The following is a 14,691-nucleotide window of genomic DNA, read 5'->3' on the forward strand; positions in this document are numbered from 1 at the left end:
TAAATGCCCTGAGTATCTTTCAATCCACGCTGATCCTTGTAATCACAGCCACATTGTTCTGATTGTGTCATTGAAAATGCTTTTGACAGAACAAATGATGATCACCTGTGCTGGAGTTTGTAAAAAGCCTAAGATCAAATCTGTTATTTCATCAAGAAAAAACAACATTCAGTTCATTTCTTTCTCTCTTTCATGTGCAATTCCTTTCACTGTTTTTTCACTAGCTTTTTTTTTTATTCTTTTTCTCCATGAGCCTCACTAAACAAATGACTGGTGGGAAGTTCATAAAGGAATTGCTTTTACTTGCTTCAGGTGCTGATGGCCTGGTGTGGCTTGTAATGTTGGAGTTTTCTTCTTAAAGCAGAAAAAAAAGAAGGTTTAGGGACTGGACTCTGCTTGAAAGTAAGAGTTCTGCAGATGTGCGATGGCTGATATTCCCGTACCTATCCTTGTAGAGCAGAACTAGACTTTAAAGTGTCTGAAGCTGGTATATTCAGAGAATATCAGTCATAAATACTTTTATGTCTGACTCATTTAAGCTAGAGTTGTAACTTTCACATTGCCACGTGCCTTTATATTATTGAAGTTTAAAGGAATTCCTTTCGAAGCCTAATGTTTGGCTCATGATGAAAGGAAATCAAACAGCTTATTTGGAGTTACGTTAAATAATTACACGTGTAACCCTTTAAATGCTAGATATGCAAATAAAGTGCTATAAGGTGACTTACTTAGCAAAAACTTGAGGCCAAAATCCCCCAGTCTTTCCCCCTCCCCTATCCCATTCCTGTTTCTTCTGAAGTTTTTTGAAACAGAAGTTACCCCTAGCAAAAAATGGTGTGATTAAGTAAAATACAGTTTAATTCCTGAAGAAAAAAAGAATGTTCATAGGAAAAGATTCTCTTCTGGACCCAAAATTATTGCTGACATCACTCAAAATTCAACTGAATTGAAGATTCACAGGGTTATTCCTGATTCTCATGGTACTTGCAGTGACCCTCAGCACTGGAGCCTTTTCCAGGTGGGAGAAGGTACATCTGAATCACAGATATCCCTGCACTGAGAATGCTCCCACGTGCTGGAAGGGAATTGCTGCTGTTTGCCTCACTGAAAGGGGCACCAGTGGGGACTTGTGGAGGCACCAAGAAACCACAATGCTGAACCTGGGCAGGGAGATTTGTGTCTGTGAAAAATACATTTGAATCCAGCAGCTGCTCAACCCGTGTTAGAGCTTCCTTAGCTGCCCCAGCACTGCTGGTGCTCTTTCAAGCTTTTGCATAGAAAAAGGAGTTAAAACTTAAATTCAGCATAGGATCTAGTCCCAGCTGAGTCACCCAAGGTAATTTGGGAATTCCTTGGATTTATGCCCTCTGCTCCAACATATCTTAAGGCTAATACAGAGGATTATCTGTTTAGTATCTGTCATTTCACTCAAACCATTAAAAAAACATTCCCAACACAGAGGGACACACTTCCAAAATATTATTAAATTTCTTTCAGATCTTGTTTGCATGGTTACTTTTTATTAACTTAATTGCTGTATGCAACTAAAGAGACTCAGAAAAATTGCCTATTTTCATGGGCTCAAGAACTTCAAGGAGAACACTGGGTTTCATTGTATTAGAGCATTTTTGGCTTCTTCATTGCTCTGAAGCATGACAGTTTGTTGTCAAAATATGTTAGCAAGTACCATAAAGCCTGGAATAAGGAGCAAAATTTTCTCTAATCTTAAAGAAAGCTGAATTTAAAATCTGAGCTATGATTCAGGTCAGGGGTTTTTGTTTGTTGGTTTGTTAGTTTGTTTGTATATTTTTATTTGTGTTTATTTGATTAAAAAAAAAAAAAAAAAAAAAAAAAAAAGAAGAAGTGTCTTTATAAAGTTGGGGTTTTTTTTCCTGGCAAAACTTCACCTGCCTTTGCTGGTTTGCTGGAGGTTGTGTTTATGTACCACAAAAAAAAAATGTCTGCCTTCAGTGAAAGCTTTTCCAGAACAAAAATTGCGATATTTGACCTTTACATACAAGACCAGGGATGGGCAAGGTCAAATGAAGAAGCAAGTTTCAGCTTTAAATAATTTTAAGAATCACTTAAATGAACCAGTATGTATGTAGCTATTTTTTCTTACTTTAAAACATTTGGAAAAAGGACACAAAAGTTAGAGACAAAAGGTAGAGACACCTCCACTTCTCAGTCAGGAATAAAACTGTAGCACTGTAAGAAATATGAGTGAACAAAGATATTTTTAGGTGCCTGTTATCATGTTGTTACTTTTTTGTTTAGGTCACACAGATATGGCCATTGCTGAACTTTGTCATTCTCTCTCTAAATATTTCACAGAAGGGAATAAACCACGCTCATTTTTGACAGAGTGCTGCTGCATGCTAGGGCCCTCACAGTTTGTTGATGGCATTCCAGAAGCATTCTGTTAATGAAACATTTCAAGGCTAATGAACTGAAACCTTGCACCAAACAGAGAGCGGCTGCGAAGGCTTTTTTGTCTGCCTTTGTCAGAGTTCACGTTTCAGCTGTGCTCTCTGCTCCACCCACCCTGCAGATAAAACAACACCTCAAGTTAGCAAGGTTGGTTTTCTATGGAAAAGCTGCAGCAAGTCATGCCATTAACTCTTTTGAGGTGAATATGCTTATGCTTTTTGGGCAAATTGGCTACTATTGCAGGGATGAGCTGCTGTCCTGCTCCCCTGAAGCTTTAATGTCCTATTGATGAGCCTAAAATAAGGTCCAGAAGGAATAATGAGAAAGTACTTTTTGCCAAGAGGGCCTTCATGTGTATGGTCTGTGATAATGGTCCAGTGGTTCTGTATAAAATCAACTCTCTTTTGAGGATCTGATTCATTTGAGGGGGAATGTCTCATGGTGGACACTTCCAAACTGAATTTTGACCAATGCAATCCAAGCTCTTCATCCTGCAAGTCTGTGAGCAGCACAGTGAAATCAAAATCCATAAAGGCACGTCTCTGAGGATCCATGTTCTCTCTGTGCCTCTGATTTTTTTAGCAGCCTCAGTGGATCACTGTTACAGACCTTTTCTTGCTCTCTAGCTGCAGAATGTTTGGCAAAGGCCCTACCCAAGCAACGCCCTGAGAGGGAAAGCTGCATCATCCCTGAGCCTGGAATGAACCCCACCCTGAGCAGAGGATCTCAGCCAGTCACCTTGCAAATAAATGGAGTAAGGAAAAGATGTAAGCAGAGAACAGGCAGGGGAGGAGAAAGATGTTATTCTAAATCTTCACTGGTTCATGGTAGATAACCACAGGATCATGGTTGCACCTAACCCTGCTAACAGCCAAAAGAGCCCTGATGCTGTAAAAGCCCTGTGAACACAGGATCAGGTTTGTGCTGTTGCTCCTGCCCATCTCAGGTCATCATCCCTGCAGCGCTCCTCACCTGGGTTGTCATCAGGAATCCAGTCCCTCTTGTTTAGAAGGGAAGCTCCTTTGTATGTGAATCCTAAAACATATGTACTAACACAAACAGCTGCTTATTTTAATGAATGTAGGGTCAGTAATGTGATCTAGAACAAATACTTGAAGCAAGTTGTTGTTGAAATCCCAGTAATTTGCTGTTGTTCACACAGGTCAGTGGATTGCCTGCTTCAGAAGAAGGTAAAGTCATACACCAGGTACTTTAAATATGTTTTTCTCTATCTGGGCTATCCTGACAGCTTATCACAGGACGGGAGAGAGGCACAAAGATTTCAGCCAGTTTCTACCATATGCAATTAAGAGGTTTTGGTAGAAGTGAATTTGAGAGAAGAGCTAATTGGGAAGAAAATTCTGTGGTAGGAAAGTGGATGTCAATGGTAAATAAGAGACTTGCAGTATTCATTTGTCATAGTTCCATTATACTCTACATTCAAAAAAGGATAATTTTGAAAACACAGATGCAGGTGAACGTTCCTTGCAATTCCAACTGCAATTATAGTTATGACTCTGACATAAAGCTATTCCTTGGCCATTATGCTTCGTTGTTCTAATAAAGTTACTTGTTTCACTAGGAAAAAAAAACCTGAAAAAATTATCTTCCTCAGATCAATAACTTCTTTGAAAATAACAGCTGTGTATAAGCAATAGCTGCTATATTTTTAAGAATACTCATACTCTTTTGGCAGCTGGAAAGGTTATTCTTACTAGTTTCGAACCTAAGATAACAATCTTCACCAGCCACATGAACAGGCCCTGTCTGGAGACAATATCTTTAGCCTACTTTTCTCCCAGGAACGTGTTTGAGTGTGGTTTTTGGTTTGGTAGTGGAGTTCTCTGATGTGTATCAACTGAAACATAGGAGTGTTTTTTTTATCACCATCATTTGTAGATGTGGTCCAAGTTAGCACTGGGTAAATGTACTACCTGCAAAACAGAATATGAATAAATTCACCTGCTTACTCTGAACTCCTGTTATTCAGTAGCTCCATCTTTTTCTCAGGCTTTTCACTCCATTAACAGGTGATGTACCTTTAGTGCATAGAATATGAAGATGCAATTCAATAATGACTTTTTCTTTGACTGGAGGCAATGAAATCCCACTGTTGGGAAGTGGAATAGATTGCAGTCCTGGAGCATGTTGAATTCCAGGCAGGGATCACAGCATCCCCAGGATGCAATAAAAAACCCTTTGCAGATGGCGAAGTGACCTTTCAAGTTGCTACTCCATGGATATGTCCTTAAGGAATGGAAAAGTAGAAATGTAGGAAAACAGTAAATGGTGAGGAATTGGTGCTAAAAAGTGCTCTTCACCTATTGCCCTACAGCTCTTAGTGGCTCCCTCAAAGCCTTGCATTTGCTAGAGCTGACATCCACTCCTACTGGGCTGCTGCAGCAGAGACAAGCTCAGAGTGAGCCCTTTTAATACCTGCTGTGTTTGGAGCAAAGAGAGAAAGGTGATCGTTCTTCTGATTTAGTTCTTTGGGGGAACAAGTTATGTCTGAGTCTGGCAGAGCTCCTGAATTTTAGGCATGAGACTTTGCTTCACCCCCTTGCTGTTGTCATTCTTCTGTTCCCAACTCTTCACCAGCTGACAAACCCCAAGCTAACATGAATGAAAATGCCACAGGCAATACTAAGGAGATGTCATCTCATCTTTTTTGACACAACTCTCTGTATTCTGGGTGTATTGGTAAAATCCTGCTGAATGCAGTAAAAGCTGATAGCGCCCTAAAGATAGGGATGCAGATGTGAAATAGGTTATTTTATGTTTCTTCAAGAGAATTTTGCAGGGAGTAAATAGATAGGACATATCTATTTACACACAAGGAGATTAATTTTAGCACAGATAAATATCTGCATTTTATGAGGCCACAAAAAGCAACTTGAGATTTTCTTCTCTGGGAGCCCAGAAACTGAGACAGCACAAAACAGCCAGCTGATCCCTGTTCTTTTACTCTTTGAAGCTAAGCTGAAGACCTCCAATTTCAAAAGTAAGTATTGATTTTGGGTATCCAACTCGAAACTCCTTAAAAGTAGAATTCTATAAAAAGGAGTAGTAGATTGAAGGAGGTGGTCCATCAATTTCTGCAAATCAAGCCTTTTCTAAGTGGCTGAAGCTGCTCACTTCAACATGCTTGGATGAGTAAAGGCTGATGGCAGAATTTAAATGTACAAGTAATAACAAAGCATCTCTTATGTGCCTTGTATATTTGTGCTTTGTCCTGAAATCATGAGTATTTTCAAGCCATACAGAAGTAGGATATTAGGATTGTTTACCATCTAACTGTGAAATCTTTTCTCATTTTGCATCACAAAGGTCTACAAGATCTTGTGGAATCATTTCCAAACGCTTCTCCTCATGCACCAAATATGCATGAAAACAATATATACAATATTTTAAAAATAAGTGTTGCCAGAAAATCAAGGAGTGAATATTTCGCATTTAAAAGGATTTTGCTTCATTAAATAGGTAAGTGATTTAACTGAGAAAAACATAGATAACATTTTTTGAAATGTGAAAGACATTTTAAATATTGTAACTTTTAATGATATTCTGCTGTGTAATAGGAGTCCATAATTATCTGTCAAAGCCACTGACTTACCCTTTTTTCTCCAAAAGCTACTCCATAATAAAGTATTGCTGTCATAATAGCTATTCTACTTTTCTTGATGAAATTCTTTCCCACTTGGAAGAATAATAGGTATTGAATATAATTCTGGAGAATCAGCTTCTGTAGGGCTAAAACAGGTGTTTAACTGGAATGGAGTAATGTTTAAAAAGGATTAAAATTGAAACAGGAAGTATTTTGTGCCAAAAATATTGTGCTTAAGGTTGCTCATCATCTTAAAGTTGATGTTTCAGACAAAGGTTTGCTTTCATTTGGGTGGGATGATTTCTGTATTTTATTATCCTTTCAAATACCTACATAGAAATGTTAGAAAGCCCAGCCAAATGGGGGGACACACCCCTTATTTTGGCAATTTTGTGAAAGTGACACCTGGACAAACATCTGGGCAGCTGAATCTGTCAGTGGTAATGAAAGTCAGCCAGAAAGGTCAGAAATGCTGCAGACAATTGCAGTACTTTGATTTAATCATGTGTTGAGCTTGAAGCTCTGGGGCAGACTGGTTCAAAGAAATGCAGCAAACATGAGTGGGAATGTGATAAGGTGGAGAAATGAAGACAGCCCATGGAGAAGGTCCCGTTTTGACCTGTCGCTGGCAGAATTTAAGTGTTGTCCTTCAGCTGCTCAGTCATGTCAGCTCACCCCATGGGTGTCCTGGGGGAAAGAATGCAGGTTCTACCACATCCAGGTGGGTATGCAGCTGTGGGGCCAGCGCCTGCCAGGTTCTCCTTGATGGCTTTTAATATCTGTGAAGGCTTTTTTCCATATTGCACCAGATCTTGAAAAATATGCTCTCTGAAAATAGGGGATCACTTTTCTGTGCCCAGCTCTGGTAGCAGGTTCTGTTCCTTCAGTGGTTTGCATGAAACATTATGTTTTAAGCCACTGGAGAGTTGGAGGCAAATGGGCTGAGATAGTGATTTTGCTTTATCACCTTAAAACTGCTTGAAGTCCACAGTGAAATGAAAACATTAAAACATTATCCTTAAACTCTCACTATCTTTTCATGACAGAAGTTCCTGCAGAGCTGGAGAGAGACTGAGGAGCACAGAACAAACTGCCCTAGCTTCTCTGCACCATCCTGGTTGCCTCAATACTTGCTAAAATCTCCATCATGGTTTGTCTTGCTCCACCATGGTGTTCCTTTCTCACCCAAAGTGCCATTTGGCTAAACCATGGTGCCACATGGGGTGTTTGTGAAGCAGCCACATGATTTACCTTTACCTTGCTTACTGTTATCAAACCTCTTGTTGTTTTTAAATTGTCAGAGTATCCTCTCAAGTTGTAGGTAAAAGGGTGAAATGAGTGGTTTTGCACAGGAAATAGATTTTACTTCTTCAATAAGAATTTTTACATTATTTCATCTTTGGCAAACCATGTGACATTAGATGAAGATCTCAGCCTGAAGAACAGGCCTGAGATCTGGCCATATTTATGGTTTTGATAGAACTTGATCATCAATTAAATCCAAAGGCAAAAAATAGCCTAAAATGGATGGTCTTTTTAAAGTAAAAGAGTAAAGCAGGCAAGAAATAATTTTTATGAAAACTGGACTTATGGGAGACCTTTTTTACTCTGATCTGCTCTCTTGACCTCAGAGGGGATGTCAGCAGCTGAAATTGGCTTCACTGGTGCTTGCTGCCCACAGGCACAGTGAGAACTCTGCTCTCCTCACTGGTGCTCACTCCCCACAGGCACAGCAGGAACTCTGCTCTCCTCATGTGGCACCTCACGCTGCATCCGAGCGCTCCCTCTGCTCCCAGCGCAGCCCTGCACGGCCAAGGCAGCAGCAATCTTGCTCCTAATCAGCAGAGAAGCACCACTATGGAATCACTCATGGAAGAAGAGTGTTCTGCAGCCAGGATGCCTGTTTTGAGGTATGTGCTGCCATGGCTCACTGGGGAGAAGGGAAACCAGCCCCGTTCTTGAATGGGTGTGACATTGTGAATGTGCCACCTGTCCCAAGAGCTTGGCTCCTGCTCCCCAGTGTCCCCAGTGGGGTGTTACACTGTCCTTCCTAGGGTGACAACCGTGTTTCAAATACTTCCACCCCAGCTGCTAAATTTCTGAAGTTTTTGGCTTTCACACCAGCCAAGCAAGTGGACATTCCCCTTCTAAATGGGCGACTAATTGGCGCACAGATTCATTTGCATGAGTTTTCAGTTTTCAACAGGTGGCACTAAAGAGCCAATAAATGATTCTATTCCCAGTCTCCAGCATGCAAACTCCTGGGCAGGCACTTTTATATATGTTTATCTATTTAAATATGGCATTATAATTCCAGTGTAATTAGTCATGCAATTGAATTGCATGACCACATCCATCCAAGACATTTGCATGTAGAATTAATTAGGATTTATCTAAAAGCATTCTTTTTGTTGTCTGTTTCCTACAAGTTAGATTACTCATGGATGGATTAGGTGCTGATTTCATTTTGAAAATGTCAAAATACATATACCTGGAGAAAAATAAGTCTGCAGACTTGGTAAGCAACAGACTGACAAAGAATTCTTTTTCTTTTCCTTTGTATTTTTATGATACAACCAAAGGCCAATGCTGTAGACCATGGCCAATGAGGACTAGACTTGCTGAAGTCTTAGAGAAGCAAAAGTCTGTAGCATCTTCTTCAGACTTCTTCATTTCAGCAGAAACAGGATTTTAAAAACCAGAATGGCTTTGCACACACTACCGTGATTCAATCCTCTTTCAGTGTAATTTTTACTTAAAATAATGAGTTTCCAATTGCTGCCATACATTTGTCAACATGAATTCTTGGAAAATAATGGTCAGAAAAAGAAACAATTAAAGACATCCTTGGGAATGCCTTGTTTTCATGCAAAACAATTTAATCCATCTCAGTTGCAGGAGCAAATGGAGACCCATCTTGAGATGGGTTCTGCTATGACAAATGTGAACTAAAATACTATGAGTGGCCCAGAAACAACAACAACAACAAAAAAAAGCTTTGAAGAGGTGTCCAAACTGATGACAATGAACCAAAATACCTCAGAATCATGAAGGGCATTTTGGCTTTGGTTTCTTGATTTTTTAAAAAGGCTTTTTTTTTTTTTCTTCACAGTGTCTTTGCTTGATTCATGATTGGCTGGACAGGACAGCAAAGCTCTTCTTTCACTTTAATTTTGTCATCCAGTTTCAACCACTGCAGGATGTACTGGGTCACTTCCAGAAGAATAAGCACAATTAAAGAAAAGCTTTGAACCCCAGCTGAGCAATCTGTGAAGAAATATAAATACAGCTGTCAAAAAACAAACAAACAAACGAAGATAGTTCATTTTGCATCTAAATATATCATCTTTCAGTCGTGGAGCCTTGAGGACTGTTTAATCCTGAAAATCACGAGGAGAACAGGGAAAAAGGTACCAAGATATTCTGTGGTTAGAAACAATTTCACAAGTAGGATGGAGCATGCTATCATGGCAACACTGCAGTGTGAAAGGGAGGAGCAGGCCAGCATTCCACATTTCTGGGCAGTCTTTGAAGTGACCTTTGCTTTGCAGCTCTTTCTTTTAAACAAATTATCTCCTGTACCTCCTCTATGAGCTCTCTTAGGCCACAACTTCTCAGAGGCCTTTTGTTCCATGAATGGCTGGTGCTGGGGGAAGCAGTAGACTGGTTTAAAATTGTTTCTCCCTGAGATCTCTCTTCTCTCTTTTCTTCTACTCCAAACTGCTTTTAAAAATTTTGTTTTCATTTCTTTTTTTTTTTTTTTTTTTTTTTCTCTATAGGGTGGGTATATTTTTATCAAGATTTTCTTCTTTTGGAAAAACCCACCAGAGGAGTAAACAGTGAGTCCCTGAGGGGCACGCTGGCTGCTGATCACATCTTTAGCAAGTATTTCTGCTCTGGGTGTTTCTCACTGTTGATGTTTTTAGCATCCTATTAGAGTAAGGCCAGATGGATTTTCTGCTGGTAGAAGTACCCACTGAAATAGAACTTTTCATCCCAGAAAGTTAGTGGAAGGAGATTTCTTCCTATAGTGCATAAGATATCAAAAAGTACCATTCATCTCAACCTTTAACTAAACAATGCATTTCTAATTGCGATGTGCTTCAGGATCAGCCTGATCCTTACTTTTATGTTTAAGTGCTTTGTTGAACAGAATGCAAGCAGGCTCAATTCTTTGCTGAGCTGCAGATGAAAGAGCTACAGCCAGACACACAGGAGTGTGCAGTGTGAGTGTGTGAGTCTGTATTTCAGCTGTGGCAAATGATGGACAGTGCTGTGCCTGACAGATATGTATTTGAAGGATGATTATAGCTAGAGCAGAATCAGAAGAAGTAGTTGAGAGGTTGGAACAAAATGAAAAGAAAAGGACTAGAAGGAATTAATCTTCCTTAATGTCTAGGTCATTTAAAATTCAACAACTGAGAGTTTTGTAATGTAGTGTAAGGCACAATTTTTGAGTCGCCCAGAGGGTATTGAAGCAGTATCCTAACAAACTGCTCTCTGTGTACTTTGTAAAACTGTCTGAGCTATGCACTGTCCTCACACCTACTGAAAATCTGCCTTTCACAGTTAATTTTATAGGATATAGCCATCCTTTGCAGATGTGGTTGTTTTTTTTTCCCCTAAATACACTGTTGTGTGTAAAAGGTACAAGCTTCATGACCTTGGTGAAAATGCTTGTTTGTAAATTTAGAGTGCACTCTGCCAGTAGCCAATTCCCTTTGAGAGTGACAGATGCAGCAGTGCTAATGACATGTAATATACTGTATGTGGCTTCAGATGTTCCATGAACACATGAAAGGTCCACAATCACATCCATATTTCAACAACCTGACAAAGCTTCCGCTGAAACAGTGGCCTATAACTCAAACATCTGATAAATGTTTGTAAGACTGCAACAAGCAGAAAGCCAGGAAACTCTACCTAAGAAACATATTTGAAAGATAGAAAATTATTTGGAATTTTTTGGAACTAATTGACTCCTACTTTGTTAATGATTAAAAGGATCGAAGATCTGAGACTTAAGCATGTAAAATTTAAATTTGTCTGAAAGAAAAATGGAAAGGTTTTGCCTTGACAACAATTTGTTATCTGCCATTTAAAAGGCAAGTGAGGCAATAATTCCCCAGGTGCCGACTGGCAAGAGGTCAGATTGCTGGAAATGGAAGGATACTGAAAACCAGATGAGTAGAAGGGGAAGTCAGTAGTGTCTTTACTAAAACCTAATTAGGAAATAGCATCTTTTCCTCTGCTCTGGAAAGAGCAGAAACTATCAGTGAAATATCAGCAAACAGTTTGGCATCTTCAAAGATATTAATTAAGTAAAATTTGGAAAGTGCTTTGAAGATGAAAAATGGTAGGGAGTGCTAAGTATCACTATAAGCAGGACCAATGTGTCAACTGATGTTGTCTGTCTGCATAATATTGGCTGAACACTTGGGTAATTAAGGTCAAATGAACAGCCTTGTCTGGTCAATTTATTGGGTAAAGTGGGTCTTGTTTCTGGTTGAAGCAAGATGTGGTGTCTGTGTGACTCACAGACCTGAAAAGTGAACGTCAGATGTATTTAATGGCTTCAGAAGCCACCAGTAGCAATAGCTGTTTCTTACTTTGTGGGTCTCTCTTAAACTCTCCAGACACCAGAGCAGTTTTTCATAGCATTTAGCAATTTCTAAATGAGTGATTATTAGTTTGATATCATACCTGCCTTCATTAAAGGCTTGCATGCCTTCCTGGACTAAGACAATATCTCATTCTCCAGGTCTAATTTTTCCACCTTACAAATATATTAGTGCTAAAGCATTTATGGAATTAATTTGGCAGAGGTTGAGGTAGGGAAGGATTGCTATTGCTGACCAGGAGGTGCTATTCAAACATCTATCAAGAGCCTGAAACTACACTTCAGACCTTGTGCTTTTACTCTGGGAGAACTTGTTGTGGACCAAACCCAATTTGGATTTCCAGATCTCCAGACTATAAAAAAAAAGATACCACAAGGTTTTGCTGTACTTTTGCTGTACTAAATGAGCATAATTACATAAGTTAATCTACTAAGTTTCCATGTTTATTTTTACTAACTTTAGTGAGATCCCCAGAGACTACAGCCCCAATCGCAACTGCAGGAGCTCAGTCAAACCACAGGTGAGAGCAGCTCAGAGGGGCTGCTCCCCTCAGCAATGTGAACCAGATCTGGTGCAACCAGGCAGGAGGGGCAAACCAGGACTCAGACAAAGACCCGGGGAGTGCTGACATCCCAGTAAGGAGATCCAGGTTTCTCAAAACCCAAAGTCATCGAATGGTTTGGGTTGGAATGGACCTTAAAAACCATTCAGTTCCAACTCTCCTGCCATGGACCACACTGCTCAGAGCGTCATCCAACCTGGCCTTGAACAATCCACAGCTTCTCTGGGCAGCCTGTGCCAGTGTATCACCAGTCTCAGGCATTTCAAATGTTTGGTTCTATTGGAAAAACAAGTTTAGGGGCCCTTAAAACTGTCCCACACAACAGTTCAGAAAGCAGGAGGAGGACTTGTACCTGAGCTTTCAGTGTAAGTTGTGAGAGCCAGTAACAATAGATGATATTAACTGTCTAAAAATACTTTAATCACCTGAGAAGTTGTTGCAGACACTTAATTCCAGCTGTAGTTGTTTTCTTCCATCCCTGTATAGTGCCAGGACTGTGTGGACAACTTTAGCTCAGTGCAATCTCCTGCTTTGCTTGTGCGCAGTTACTTTGTCTTTGGGATGGAGACCCTGAATTCATAGGGACTTCAAGAGACCTTGAATTCATAACTGACCAGGTATTCCAGATCCTTTTCCTTAAATGGGTTTTTTTGTGATGGGTTTGTTTGTTTGTTTGTTTGGGTTTTTGTTTTATTGTTGTTTTGTGGAGGGTTTTTTTGCGTATTTGTTTGGGTTGGTTTGTTTGTTTGGGGCTTTATGTTTTTTAATGGAAAAAATTTCCTATTTCATGTGGGAGAGCACCCAAGGAGCATCACTGAGGTGAATTCAGCCAGAATACTTTCACTCTGAGAACGAACAAAAAAGTAAATTAAGCCACTTTCCAAATCCTTTTATTTTTTTCTTAAGTTAAGTGCACTGTCATTCAATTAATATTGTAAAGGTGAACTGCGCATTCCAATGTTCTGTACAGATTCAAAAGTATTGGATAGCACAGAGCTAAAAAGAAACAAGGAAGGGACAGGCCTGTCTGTTAGTTATGACAGTTCTGTACACAAATAGCATGATAAGAATATCCCCAGTGGACATTAATGCAAACTAAACTGCCTTGAGATATACCTAGAACAACTTTCCATTTAGCATATCTTGTTGACTGAATCCAAAGCAATTCCTCAGAGGAATGCTTGCAGAACACAAGGCCATAAAGCTCCAAGTCCTTTCACAGAGTTGTACCCAAAGAATTACAGAGAAAACTTGTGCATCCTGAAAGAAGTGGTGAGAAAGGCTGCTGGGAGACTTGTCCCCCTGTTTCTTGCCTCTTTGTTCTGCACCTGAATGGATGCATCTCAGGATATCTTCCACACAGGCAGACTTCAGATAGTTACACTTGAAAACCTTGCTGAACTGTGAAAATTGTGGCTTTCAGTCAGCATCCTTGTTTTGGATCTCAGGACACGTTCCTGAGGAACCTGCCTTCACAGGAGCAGCCTGGCTGCCTGGGGGGCACAGCTCTGTCAGGAGCTCTGAGCACAGAGATGCTCTTGGATACACAGCAGGGCACATCCGTATCTCTGCAGTGCATAATCCAGCTTAGAGCTCATGGCACCCCTCCTTCCTCACATCCTGGAGGCTGTAGCAGGTACATATGCAGGATTTCAGGCCTTCACTTTGAGTCCTGCTCGAACTGACCGTTGGAATCTTGATGACCCCCCAGTTTTTTAAATTAAGAGTGTTGGACTTCTCTCCTTTCCATCATAGCTAAAACAATCAGCATCTAGGGTGAGGAAGAGAAGCTATGCAGGATAAATAAGAGTAGTTAAACAGGAGGACAGAGCCACCCAGTATAAATATCTCCCATTGTCTGTGTCCTGTACCCACAGGGAACTGTACCCAGCAATGCAAAGGATCAGTAGCTCATTTAGCACTTGTCATACCCCAAGGATGAGTCAGTCAATGATTTAACTAATCTGGCACAATGCAATGCCAAGTTTGATCAGACTATTTCAGTGGTTCAGCATTGCAGAAAAGAACTAAAGACTAAAAGTGATGTTGACTCAGCCATTTGGCTCTTGCCAGTGAACGTTTGTGAGTTTTGAACTGCTCAGATTTCACTGCTAATGAAAATCTATTTAGACAAAGCAATTTACATGAATTTCTCATTTCCATATGAGATTTGAAGCCTTTGCCACATTGCTACCAAGAGAGGCAGTTCAGAATGCAGTCATTTGCCTCTGCTTTCTTACCATACACAAATGTTTTTTTCTCACATAATTGCTTGATATCAATACTCGGTGGATATATTTTGACACATGACAGAAGATAATGGAATTTCCCAGGGAGCTCGGAGAAACAGAATATTCTATTAGGAAGAAGAGGATTTTTATATTTGGATTGATTGAAAATTTTAGCTGGTACATCAAGAATATTTCATCTCCTCTGATAAATCAGAAATTGCCCAGTCATAGCTGGTACCAAGT

This window comes from Ammospiza caudacuta, chromosome 1 (genome assembly GCF_027887145.1).
Source record: "Ammospiza caudacuta isolate bAmmCau1 chromosome 1, bAmmCau1.pri, whole genome shotgun sequence".
Taxonomy (NCBI): Eukaryota; Metazoa; Chordata; class Aves; order Passeriformes; family Passerellidae; genus Ammospiza; species Ammospiza caudacuta.